This window comes from Parus major, chromosome 4, assembly GCF_001522545.3.
Source record: "Parus major isolate Abel chromosome 4, Parus_major1.1, whole genome shotgun sequence".
Taxonomy (NCBI): domain Eukaryota; kingdom Metazoa; phylum Chordata; class Aves; order Passeriformes; family Paridae; genus Parus; species Parus major.
In genome coordinates, this window is record NC_031771.1 from 33,293,279 (window position 1) to 33,307,153 (window position 13,875).

Consider the following 13,875-nt stretch of genomic DNA (forward strand, 5'->3'; position numbering starts at 1 on the left):
AAAAAAAAAAAAAAGAAAAAAAGAAGAAAAAAAGGAAAAAAATATCAGGGATGAGAAAAACCCAAGACACTGACCATTTCGTAAGTCACAATGATTGGCAGTAAACGCTGGACCCTACGCATTTTACCACTGCATGTGCAAGCAATTATTCGAGGATTGCTTATATTTGTGACTGAGCATCCAGAGTTGCATTTAGACCCTGGACAGGAATCAGGGAAAGAAAATTCCAACCAAGAGCCCCTCTTCGTCAGAAGAATAGTAATAAAGAGCTTACAAAATTCTGCAGTGAACACCGTGTGTCTTTATTTACTGGAATTGTTATTTGCATCTCCTATATATGCATGTATGTATAAACACGCACACGCATACAGACAAACACTCTGTTTTCCTAAGTAATATTTGTTTGCATTCCCGGGAAAGAACATCTTCAGTTGCTCTTGAGCTCGACTCTGATGAAATAGTTTGCGAATGTAATTGCCTTCATTAACGAATATTTTGTTGTCCAGCATGTGAAATTCAGACGGTGGAGGAAGAAGAAAGCTAGGCTGGCATCGTTTTGTGTTTAGGTTAACAAAAACCAACATTTCTATTGTCATTCTTCATGGAAAGTCTCCATTTAACGAGGCTGGGGCTTAAGAAACCTTCACAGATCAAAGGTAACCTCTCTTGGCTTAAGAGAAAAATCCCTCTGGAGCAGTGAAAATTAGCTGCAATTTGGCCCTAACTACACGTCCCAAAATGTCGGTGTTGTCCTGCCGGTGTCCCCCGGCCCGTACCTGCTGCACTGCACCCCGCTCCCGCCTGCCCGGGATGGGCTGCGGCACACGGGCTCGTCCGAAAATGCAGCTGCTCAGTCCTACAAACGTCGGCTGCACACTTGTTGCAAGCATCAGCCCGCAACGGCAATTCCTATGTGCGTATCTCGGTGTAATTGATCTGGCTGAGTGAGGTCTTTTTTGGTAATTTGGATACACCAAGTCTCCAGTTAATGACATATAATCAGCCTTTAGGTCACTTGGTCATTCTCTTATTACAAACCCCTCCTGCTCTCTCTGATCTCCTTTCAAACTAAATTTCACACAAACAAATAAAGCAAGACAGGGACAAGTCCTTAAAATGCAAGAGTGAAATATTGGAGAATTGCTCGTGGGGAACTATAAACATTTTTAAAAAGAAAAAAGCGAAAAGATAGGACAGAACATCTTATCGAGAAAGAGAGCATTGTGTACAAAACACGGAGGGAAAACCGGTCTGGCTTGTGTTAAAAGTGACATAAAATTAAAATAAAATAATTACAAACAGAAATGGCATAATGTAAACAGAATACAGGATATTTTACTAGAAACGCACGGCCGCGTACAGTAATTTGTTCCTACAGATGATACAAACTATCTGTGGATACACAAAATGTTTATTTGCTGCACTTTAAATGGAAAAAATTTCTTTACTCTTCTTTTCAGGAAAGTTAAGAAGACGGAAAATGGAGAAGTGTACCTCCCCAGACCTGGAGGGAAATGGAACGGCGGCCAAAAGGAGTGGGTGTAAATGCGACAACAAAAATAAATACTTTATATCACCCTGCAGAACTTATTTTACTAAGTCAACATTTTGTTTTTCTGCTGCTCACCTTTTCTTTCCTCTAGGGAGAGACAATGCTCACTTTTTATTAGGTATTCCCTAAAAGTTTGTTTTGATCCCCGCCCAGGTGTGTGTATATGTACATATATATATACAATCATCAGGCTGAGGTTCATGTGTGAGCAGAGGCGGCCGGGAAGAGGGGCGATCAGATGCTCTTAGGTAAGATCCCACGGCCCTACAGGCTGCAGGCGACTCATTGCAAAGCCCCCGTTGTTCGGAGGTGATTTATAAAATCGAGAACGGGGAGATATCAATGTCGTTCAAGTGTGAGCGCTCTGAGAAATCAGCCTGCAGAAGAGGGCTGCGACTCACATTCCCTCACAGGCATTAGCGCCTTTCAAAATATTATCGACATTTCTGCCGGAGGTCTCATTGGTGTGTAATACGGGGCTCAGACAGGCGCTAATTGAGCACGTAGCGTGTGCGAGGTTGCGAGAATGAGTGTCGGGGCAGGCTCACACAGCGGCAGAAATGGGAGCGATGGGTAGAAGGGAAGGAGCGTCACAGGCCCCCGCGCAGTGCGTGTTGGTGTGACACATCTCGTTATTACTTCAATACGTTCCCTGCCTTTTCGGGATTTCTAAGGATTCCTTTCAAATTTTCTTTTTTCCCCCGTCCGCCTTTGGCTACTGGGTTGAAGGATCAGCCCGCAGCCACACGGCGATCCGACCCAACACACGGAAGGGCGGTGGGGGTCAGAGCCCCGATGCTGCTCTCTTCTCGGGGCGCTCGCTCGGGGACACGGGCAGCCCCTCCGGGAGCGGCCGGAGATGCTCAGCCGTGCCCCGGCGGTGCCCGGGAGGGGCCGCGGGCATCGCTCCCGCCGGTGCTGGAGATGCCAGAGGCCGAGGGGGAGGCGGAGGGCTGGCCCCCTGCCCAGCGCACCTCACCGGGGAGGACGGCCCGGGAGCAGCCCCGCCGGGCTGGGGGCGGCTGGAAAGGGTTAAACGCTTCCCCTCCTCCTGCTGTAGCCCCCTGAATGCCACTGCTTTCCTCTAGAGGTCTCATTAGGGAAACCCTAACTGCTATTTTCAACGTTTCCTCAATCAAGCGCCTTTAAATAGAGCTCCACAAACAAATTGGCGGCAAAAAGCGCAGATCTTGTCACGGGCGAGGCCGATTCAATATTTCACCCTTGTTTGCTTTGTAATTACGGCCTGGCTTGTGGCTACCTGCACGCTGGGGCGAGTTCCCCTTGCCAAGCCCGCCCCTCCCTTCCCGTCTCTGCCGTACAGCCCCGCAGAAGACACCTTTCCCTGGGCTGGGAATTGAGCGGGACCGCCCGCGGGGGACACTGAGTGAGTGGTCAAAACTAAAAAAATTACACGGCATCTCCCCGCCTAAATGCTGATTTTGATTTTAGTGGTTTTTTTTTAATTTTTTTTTTTTTTTTTCAGCGTCTGTTCTGAAGCCACGAGCTTCCCTTCAGCAGAAGGGATTTTTCCCCGAGCGCCTCCTTGCCCGTCATGACGGGGTCAGGGACCAGGCAGGCGGCCCGCCTGTCCCCATGCAGGGCACTCCGGGCTGCTGGCTTGATCTGCGGCACTCGCTCCCTCTCTCTCTGCTACCCTGCTCTTATGATTTGTTATATTTTCCACAGCTGATTATTCTTGTTTGACTGCTGTACAGGGCCGCTTTAAATCTTCGTCAGGAAGAATAAAAGTTAGAACTGCTTGGACGGGTTCCTGCAGACTTGCGGGCTGGTGCGGGTCCAGCTCGGTCACTTGCACAAGGAACCCTCTGCACACACCAGGTCTCCATAAACCTCGTTACTGCGGCTCCGGGCTGCGGCATCAACACAGATCGGAGCTAATTCCATTATGTCTGAAAGCCGGAGTGTAACAGAGAAGAATTCGGCGTTTATGAACTAAGCTGCTATATTTGCTTTGCTATAAACCGACGAGAATATTTTATGATGGAGGGGAACGGTGCAATACAAAAAGGAAATATGATAATAAATCTCTTTTTATGGATTCTCTTTAGCAGCAAAACACAAGGATTCAACGGTTTTATGACTCAACTATTTTGCAGGTACATCTAAAGATACCTACATAGAAAAGAATAACCCATATTCCCCCTCCCAGCCCTCCCTGGAACACAGAAATCCAGCCCTGTACTCCTCAGTTCAATGACAAAATTCCCTGAGATTTTCTTGGGAGCAATGCTGGCACAAGAGTTTACATCTGACCACTGCACAGATACGCTGTGATTATTTGTGGTGTCACTGGCATTACCTTTTAATAGTTTACTGATTCACAAAACTTTTAGTCAGAAGTAATGCTCCACCTTCCATATCAGAATGAGCACATTAGGATGTGTTCTTTCTAGTTACTTTAATACTATAAAGGTTTGAGATAATTGATGCATCCATAGAGCTAAACTACAGCTTTAATTTTGAAGGGATTTTTTTTTTTTTTTTTAGAAATGATTCACATGCTAAAATAAATATAGGTACCTCAGGGGGAGGATTTCCAAGTGGTAAAGAGTCTAATGTTCTTTGAAGTAAGTGCAGGTTCTGCACTTTAAGGATTTAAACCCAATGCTTTTTTTAGAGTCATGTTCTGCTATAGAAACATCCAAAAACATTCATAAATCCTCAAACTGTTTTGTAAAATGCAAACATATTTGCATCTAAGGTGCTAAGCATATTTTTTTATCTGTCTCCATGCCTTGTTTTCCCTCTTTCTTATGACCATATCCTGATATTGCTTACCCTGAGTGCTTAGATCCAGGTTAAGCCACCTAGAGAACAAGAGATAGATGGTAGGTTCAGTGGTCTGCTGCTGGGCTGCAGTGATTTGGAAGTGTAGATTTTGAAACACTTGCTTCATGTATTGCTTTTCCTACCTCAGCACGCACACATGCAGGCACTATGGCACTCTTAGAGACTGGTCACTTGAAACCTAACAGCTATGAAAGCAGAATGCAGATGCAGCATATGCAGTAAAACATGTTGTTTTTTTTCTCACATGCAGCTAAATGAAAGTCACACTGCTTTTTTTCCTGTGTGTGCAGTTTTTTTTCCCTTTTCTTTTTTTTTTTTTTTTTTAATAATAAAACAGACAAGTGGATTCAGAGCCCCGATTTTATTAAGAAAGGTTGTAGAACAATCAGTTCAGATATGTCAATCCAAATAATGTGTGGAACAACATGTACAAAAGACATCCATGGGAAAAAGATCACAAAACCTCACAAATACAAACCTCATCTGTACAAGTTGCTCTGCTTAAGCCAACTTTTCATCAGAGTGGAATCTACTTGTATGAGTTGAAGTTTTGCATGTGCCTACTGTTGGTGAAAAAAAAAATGTACATAGTCAATAGCTTATCTACCATTACCAGACTTGCCTAGGGAGGCAGACCACAGTGAAGGCTGGTTTTACACTTTTTCACTGAGAAGAGCAGCCTGGACTGAGCTCCATTCTGTTGCACTAAAGGGCTGCAAGCACTTTTTTATAGCCACTTCAAGGATGGCTACACTAGCCTGCAGTCTGCATATGGACAGAGTAGTGGGAAAAGTGAGTACTGCACATCCATACACCTTTCTTTACCTGGAGTGCAGGGACTCTGCCCTCAGAGGGCTTCCCCTTACTCCATTTGTGTGCTATTCATAAAGATATGTCGTAGCTTGTAAAAACAGTACATGCCCATTTTGTGTGATATGTGCATGCACACATCTGGGCTGCATGTGTGGGAAAGTAAAGGCTCACACTACAAAAAATTTTACATGTGCAATTTTCTATAATATGGCACATCTACAGTGCAGAAAATGTAATTCTTCTGCACAGGAGGACATTTTAAGTGACTTTCAAAGGAAAAAAAATGCAGAATTGTTCTTGGTAGCACAGTTAGTAGAAGTTAATTTCTCCTGGTTGCCCCTGATGTTTTCTGCAAACTCACTATGATGGACTGTTACTCCTTAACAACAACATGCACTCAGTGATCAGAATATTTCAGATATTCATTTCTAGAGGCTGATGTTATTAAAATTAAAAACATCTGCTTTGAGGAATGCAGATTTTTTGGATGTAAATACTTCTCTACTCTCACAGTAGTTTCAGCTACTCAGGGAAACAAAATGTAATGCTAAACAGTCTCTGTACTGTTTGACACAGAAGCAAATGGAACAATGTTGCTCTTAATGTTGTTGTTGTTGTTCAGTGGACAATTGAAATTGGATAAAGGCTTTCATCTGGGAACACTTTTCTAATACCTCTGTAGGTAATGGGAGTCCTATTGCCCTGCATGCTGGGCTAGGTTTACCCCCATCTCTCCAGGACAGCTCCTGAAGAGAGGCGTTTGTGCCTGCAATAGGTTTTTAAGTGCTTGTCTGTTATCAGCTCACCGACACAGTTTTGCAGCTGAGGAGAGCAGAGAACGGAGCCCCAGCTGCCTGTGCTTCAGATGCTATCGCCTAATCCTGATTAAAGGCACCGTGGGTTAGAAATTCCTCTGCAAAGCCACGTGAGAGAAAACTGCTCCCTTTCGCACGCCCCTTAAAAATCACTGAGAGTATTTGCCATGCTTGTGTCAGCTTCTCTTACACTGAAGCTGAACCGGGCATGCTTGTTTAAGAATGAGTAATGATGTGTATTGACTACCACACAGCACACTGATTGCTGTGCTAATGACATAAGTGCAACCAATATCAAAGGTGGAGTTGCACCGAGTACTGTGGTATTTCCATGAGATATTTAGTCACTTTTCCCTGTCAGGCTGACTCTCGAGAATGAAAAACCACCAAACTGGGGGTTGCAAATGGGAAATATCGATTCTATTGACATGGGAATAAAGAAAAATGGAATATAATCTAGGGGAGGACATTTCCCTAAACTACACGTAGGTGGTGCATGACTAAGAAAGCATTGTCTGACACAGAAGTGCATGGTGCTACCCAGAATGATAGCAGCTGATGTCCTTTTCTTACTTAGATTCCTTAGAAATCTGCCACTGGGTGTATCAGAAATTCTGGGTGTATCAGAAACTATGTATACGTGGAGACTTAGAGAAAACATCTGTTAGTGTAAACTAAATAAAAACCCCAAATACCTCAATGCCTATATATCTTTTAAAAAAGACTTCAAATACTTTGTGCCTTGTGAAGAATTGGTTCTTCCTTTGGATAGTACATAAGAGAGTATGGAGACAGGTTCTCTTCCAGTGGTATGGAATACTTCCAGGCCATTTAAAATCCTGGCTGTCACTACACCTTCCCATGGTTGCCGTCAGGAGGAAATCTGATATTTGTAGGGTGGATGCTATGAACTTATTTATAAGAAGAAACCAGGACTTTAAATTTTAATAATGTTTATATCCTATGCAAGCTGATATATGCACAAACACACACATGAATACATATATGTAGGAATCTGAAAAAAACCCAAAACAGGATCTAGTCATTTTCTTTCAGCATTTACATCTTAACCAGTGTTCTAGTTCAAAAGACATGCTGGGATCTGTCAGAATTAGCAATATTTGCAAACCTACAGCTCTTGAAAAACATCTGATGCTGCTTCTTTGGGATTTTCATGGAACATTGTCTTTGTGGAGGCCAGTGTCTTCGTTGCATCTGGCCACAAGGAGTTCCCCTAAGTAACATTTGCATGGAGCATTTCACATATCAGTCACTGTAGAAATCTAAATGATTTCTGCCTTCAAAACTGTAGATTAAAATAATGGGAAAAAAATTAAAATCCATATGATATATCTGACTTGAAAGAAGTGCTTATGGAAGGGGAACAGCTGAATAAGACCAATGTATTTCTTATATTTATGTCTATGTACACTGGCTGCTTTTCTTGTCTGGACTAAGAAGTGTTGCCAGTGGACTATAAGATAGACACTTTGAGGATGGGTGATCCATATTTTGATTCCTTGATATATGAAGAACACAACGAAATTGCGAGGTGAAACTCCACTGTTGAAATCTAGAGATAGTTCTGAAGTAGCACATGAGCACTCAGATTCATTGCAGTCATGGGGATGCTGCCTAGGAGGTTAGATTCAATTAAAAAAAACCCCAACAAACCAAACCTAGATACAATTAAAAAAAAGTAAGAGAAGTTATTTTTCAGTGACTTAAAAATACTACAATTAAAACTAGATTAAATGAAGCGGAAATTTGCTTTCAGGCTTTAAAGCCAAGAATATTCTTTGTGCCTCTATCCATTTTTGTGCTCTATGCACCCTGTGCCGTTTACACAAGGATTATCTTGTTTATTTTACAGATATTATGCTTCATAGAAACTAATCAAGAGAATATTTCTTTTTTTATGACAAAAAGTAGATGTTGAATTGCTCAAGTTGCTTTTATACAACATTCTTGGGTTTGTGATAGCGTGATATTTAATAAAGTGTTTATAAAGTCAGATATAATAGTTTATCAGATCTTGGGCAGTCATAATAACAAAACTGCCCTTACCCTGAGTGTTATGTACTGTGCTTTGTAATTTACAACACAGCACTTGCTAAATTACTTCATAAACCAAGAAAGTTGCCTACCAAAGAATCAATGTTATAAGAACTAAGAAATATTTTCCTAAATATTTTTTTCAGTTACTTAGACTCCATAGAAATCTTTAGCAATAATTTGGACTCAGACAAACACTGCACTCCCTGTAGCACACAACACATGCATGCTGTGAGATATTTTCCTATGGTATAATCTATTTAAATTTCCAGTGGAAGAAACCTTTCAGCTTAAAATACTACATGTCTAAAATGTTATCCTGCACAAACAATCGGATAAAATGAAGGGAAAAGACCAAAAGAAAGCTGAAGATTTTACAGTGGGAATCTAATGGAACAATTCAAGTGGGAGTTAATAGCTTATGAGACCATGAATAGACAATGGAGCCTTTCATTTCTGTGTTGCTAGTCCAAGTCCTCACCAGCTTATGTCAAATCTGTTTGGTGGATTTGCTGTAACAGCATGTGTACAGGCTTCTTGAGCAGGAAACAAAGTCCGTGCCAATGAGTCCAGTCTTCCTCTCTGCTGAAGGACCTGCCTTGAGAAATCCATCTGGCAAACAGCAGAAGACTTGGGTATGCATCACAACCTACCACTCCCTAGTCTTCCTCAAATTTCAGTCTTGTTAGGCACACTCTGTTTACTGTTGCCTGGAAAAGAAAGAGAAGATAGACATTTACAGGCAGAGAGCTGTTTTTTGTAACTTGTGACTGATTTTTGGTCTGCAAATAAGCAACTACCTTCTTCATAGTCTAGCATTTTTTTATCCTCATACTGTAAGCAGCTTCTACAGTTATTCCTGACATGCATTGTTAGATAAAAAACATCCTTACAGTCACTTGGAAACCATCATCCAATTACACTTTCACCTTAGACAGAGTTTTCACTTTATCCTGTATATAGTTAAGACAGAAAAGTATCATTCATATTTACATTGCTAATTGTGCCATTTTTATGAAGCATAAATAAACATCAAATTCACGTTCCCCTGTAAGCAGGTGTATTTTCTATCTGGACAAATCTAGTCCTTGCATTCCTAACATGCAGTCTGAATGCACAAAAATGTCATGACTCTTTTCAGAAAGAAATGTGAATTTTAATTCTAGATTAGGCTTTGATCTGAAAGAAGTGCAGAAATTACACTCTACTGGAGTTTTCTCTCACAAAAAAAAAAAATCAACAAGGATTACAGGCTTCCTTACACATCTAAGAATTTCTGGTCAAATTACAAGAAATGTAGGAAGGATGAGAGACTTTTCTCCTTATGTCTAGTTTTACAGAAGATGTATGGCAGCCCAAGGTAATTATTTGATATCAGAGAGAAAGAGCAGAGAAAAGGTAAGGTTTTGTGATTGAACATGGCATGGTTAGATAATCATTTTTCACCCACAAGATTTGATAAAGTATATTCCTAAAGGGTTTTGATGGAGTCCATCAAATACATCTGTTCTATTGAATAATTTTTAGAAAGCAGGGATTGCACTCAGGATTCTATCAGGATGAGGAGTCAAATACTTGGTTTCTTGCAATGTTTCCATGGGTTCATGTCACCAGCAAATGGACTGAAGTACAAGAATCAACACTTTACATGGCGTCTCTGAGGAAGGACTCCAAAAAGCCAAGTGTATGAACAGGTGTTTTTCTTGTCCTCCATGGAAAATTATGCAATTGAAAAGCTGCAGACTTGGAATTTGCTCATAGATAATTTTTTGTAAGCACATTTATGCTTCAAAGTTTTGTTTTCACATGTTTGTACCATCTGGTCAGAATAATATTGGTATTTCCCTGTTCTATATCTACTGTTAATTTTGCAACAGAATGATCATTCCTGAACATTTCTAGCAGAAAATATCTGTGATAATCCAACCCCTTCAATTCTAGATAAAAAAATGGATAGGATTCCTGACAAATTCCATGGCTAAATTGCCTTTGTCTTAGACTTCTTGAGCAATCGGAGTTTTGCTTACTAGCAGGTTAGAAAACACAGGCAACAGATAATTTTTTTCCTGATGGGGAAGATCCATAAGGAAACTGCAGAGGATTTGATAACAACTTTGAAGTTTTTTTGTGGAAATTTATCTTGGCATGCTGTTTCCTTTACTTTAAGAACTGGGGGGGATGGAGTAGCAGAGCAGGTTGTGAGTGAGGCATCATCAGATGAACTGGGTAGGGTGTGACCATTTAGAATTTAAAAAATGTGACCTGAGGATGCAAAAGTGAGAACTTAAGGATTTTGGTGAAAGCCAAACTTATAATTAAAGTGTAACCTGAAAGGAGCAGAAAATAATAGATTTATTGAGTGGTAGTGAGATTACAGGCTTTGAAGAGAGAGTCGGAGACAGAAATTGAATCAAATAAAGAACAGGAAATACAAATAAAGAGAGAAAAGACTAAAGACAGAAGACTGAAGAAAGAGGTAAAAGTACTAAAGGGAAAGGACAGGAAAAATCTAGATAATATCTGAAACATGGGAAGAAGATATGGTGTTAAAACTGGAAGAAGTAGGGGACGGAAGGGCTGAAGCCAAGGCTTAAGCTGCTCCTACCTGGGATGTGCCCAGCAGGAGTGTACTGGGAAAGTCTGCTCACATCAGTGCCCTTGCCTCTGCATTCACCTGATTACTTGTGTTCCAGCTCAATGGCAGCTACTGTGAAGCATTTCCTATTTGAAGCCTGGCTGGCCTTTGCTGTACGTTCTATCAGTTCTATGGTTGCTCTAATAAGGTCACCACTGTGGACACCAAAGACCATTCCCAACCTGAGAACCACACATCCACAGTGTGACTTCTGCTTTTTGATGATGCTGTGAAACCAGTATTAGTGATGAAATAAAAAAATCTCCACTGCTGCTCATTCTGCGGGCCCCCTTTCCAATCCCATGGTGTAACTCCTCAGTCCTTGGATAATCCACCATATCTGGGGCTGTTGGCTCAGAGCAGTCCCAGAGCCATTAAAAAATGTGCCCAATATAAGCATCTAACTTTTCTTCTGGCTGCCTGATCTTGTGGAAAGTGGTCCCACTTCAACCACACAGAGCTTTGCTATCTCCCACATGAAATAAAACAGTACCAGCAGGTCTGTCCACCTCCTATTCACCATGCACAGTCTTGGCTGGCTTCCTGGGGAGTGGCACAATGATCACCAAAGACCTCTAGACACTGCAGATAAAGCTACTGACTGTAACTCCAGCACAGACAGCCTGCCAGGCAAGTTCAGCCCTTCACCTGAGATGCTAATCTTTGTCAAGATGAGAAAGCTAGGCTGTGGAAGAGGCAGAGTTTTCTTGGGGGAAAGACTCCTGTGAGAATTTTTCAGTTTTGTATCTGTTTCCACATCTACAAAGCCCATCAGAAAGGTGAACTCAGCATCTCTAACATATAAAATTATCTTCCTTTTTTTCTCCTTCAGATCTAACTCCTTAATACATGTAGCTTTAGAAACAAAAATAGCATAAAAAGTCTGGTGAAAAGCTGAATGCACAACTTTTGTGGAGGAAAATGACTTGGTCTTTTGGGCAACAAAATTGTTAGCTTGGGACACTCCAGAGGTTCTCTGCCATTTTGGGCAAGGTGTCACTTCAGGAAAGCTAAAATTAAAGTGCCTAAATCCTCAAGCCAATATTTTTCAGCCTGGAAATCATTCTTAGTTTATAATTAGTCAGAGCTCTGAACAAGTGCTGTATGTATTTATTTGAATGCAGTGGTTGCCAATCCTTCCATTCATTATAAATGTTGCATTCCATGATGCTATAAAATCACATATTTTTCAGAAATGTCATCCAAACTAGGAAAAAATCAGCTTCCTTCACTACCTGAGGTGGTGTTTGCACCAAGGAGATGGGGGTTGGGGGTCACTTATCCCAGGGTGAGGAAAGAAATGCAAGTGCAAGTGCTGAAGAGGAGACTGTGAACTTCAGGGACAACTCAATGAATTTAGGCTTTGTAGTCTAAAGGCTACCAAGGGGTTGGATTTCCTGAACACATTCTCTTTTTCAGCCCAGAAACATTGTCTGGGCAGATGTTGATAAATTTGCACATTTGTTACAATTTCAAGCTGTTTGGAAGCTGCGGCAGGTCAGATTCTCTGCCCAGGATGCTCCACAACAGGTTGTATACAGCCTGGTGATAACCACAAGACTGCAAGAGCCCTCACAGTCAGGCCAGCACTTGAGGAGAGGTCACATTTATTATGCACATGTGATGAAGTCACCACATGCCTGCACAGTAAGACTTACACTTCTGGGGATTGTCTAAAGGACCTACTGCCCATGTGCTGCCCAGTCCCTGTGAACACGCACAGAAAAGCCTCTGTAAGTCAGATTTACTGGGAATATGCAGAGCAATGAAATGCTGCATGTGCAACAGGACGTGTTGCTTCCTGAAGTGAGGGGTGGAGTGCACATACGCTGCACAGATTTCTCAGGCTGAAATATGGGATTTCTATACTGGCCAAACACTCAAGTCTTGATGAAGGGCAACATTTTAAGATCTGTTATGCACAAGTGCCACAAGGAATTTGCTGCTTGGCACGGTGCTTCTGTCGACCTTGTTGCAAGGTGCTTCATGTGCACTGAGGAAAAGATGTTCAGTGCCTGACTCATTCTGGCAGATTCCTCTATCAGGCAGGCTTTGCAGCTATAGGACATGCAGATTTTGTGCTGCTCTCTGGCATTGATCCATTTATGGGTAAATTTTGCATCTGAATAGGAATATATGGGTTCATGATAATGAAGATGCTTAATAAAAATGTGGTTAACATAAATAAAGATTATGAGTCTTTTAGATTTTATACTGAGTAGGCACTATGAAAATTATTTTTATTTCAGAAGCAGCAACAGCCCCTGAAAAACTGAGAACACCTTTACAGTAATCCTCAGGACCTTTATAAAGTAGCATTTGGTTACAATTAAAGGGAAAGTCTCAAACTATGAATTCTTACCTTCTGGAACTTCAGACAAAAAGGGATCCTGATGTGAGTCACCTCAGGGTATTTGTTTTACAAAAGCAAGATAAAATGAGTGAAATTTTTTTAAACCCAAACCATCCCAACTTTTGATCACTTTCAGTTTCAATACAATTTACTATTTCTGTTTTACTTTTTTTGTGCCCACATAAGAAAAATGTGAACAGACTACAAGTTAGGTTGATTCTTTGAGGTTGAGCTGAGGTCAGTGAAAAATTGATAGCAACTTTTGAGAAGAAAAAAATCATCAAAGCTAAAGGAAGTTTCTCAAAGTGGGATTTAATAGCAGCTATCATATTGCCTTCAATGGCTTGACCATTTCTTCTGCAGCTGTTTTATTTTAAAAGATTTCACCCCCATCCCACATGTATAGGCCTAGACACTGACCTAAGTACGCACATCCAAGTACTTTGGTCACTCATGATAACTATAAACCCTTCAGTGAACTACCAGAAAGGTAGTTCAAATGGAAATGGTGAAATTCAATACAGCGTTTAACTAAGTCACTGTCTAAGGTTAAGCCCAAGGAACAATTAGTAACACTGGAAGGGGAGACAAATATATTAATTAGTGTGCAGACACCAGATATGTGACTTTTCTGGAAGCTGTAAAATAACCACAGTGGTATTGCAATGTGAGTGGAGCAAATTAGTCTGTTCAAATATACAGTTTAACTAATTTCAATCTATGTGTGTGTGTGTCTGTGAGTGCAAAAACCCTAGATTAGGTACAAAAGAAAAAATTGAAGGACAAGAGGGTAAGTTTAGCTGGTAGTTCTGCTGCTTTTCTGCATGTCTAATCATAG

General features: G+C 41.3%; 1 long non-coding RNA gene across 1 annotated transcript in view; it reads left to right on the forward strand.

Annotated features, from left to right (window-relative positions):
• The window catches only part of LOC107202661, a 6,463-nt gene extending 4,359 nt beyond the window's left edge, over positions 1-2,104 (forward strand). Inside the window, exon 3 of the long non-coding RNA XR_001520779.3 lies at positions 1,461-2,104. This is a non-coding gene — a long non-coding RNA (uncharacterized LOC107202661). The remainder of the gene's footprint in view (positions 1-1,460) is intronic.
• Positions 2,105-13,875: the final 11,771 nt, after the last annotated feature.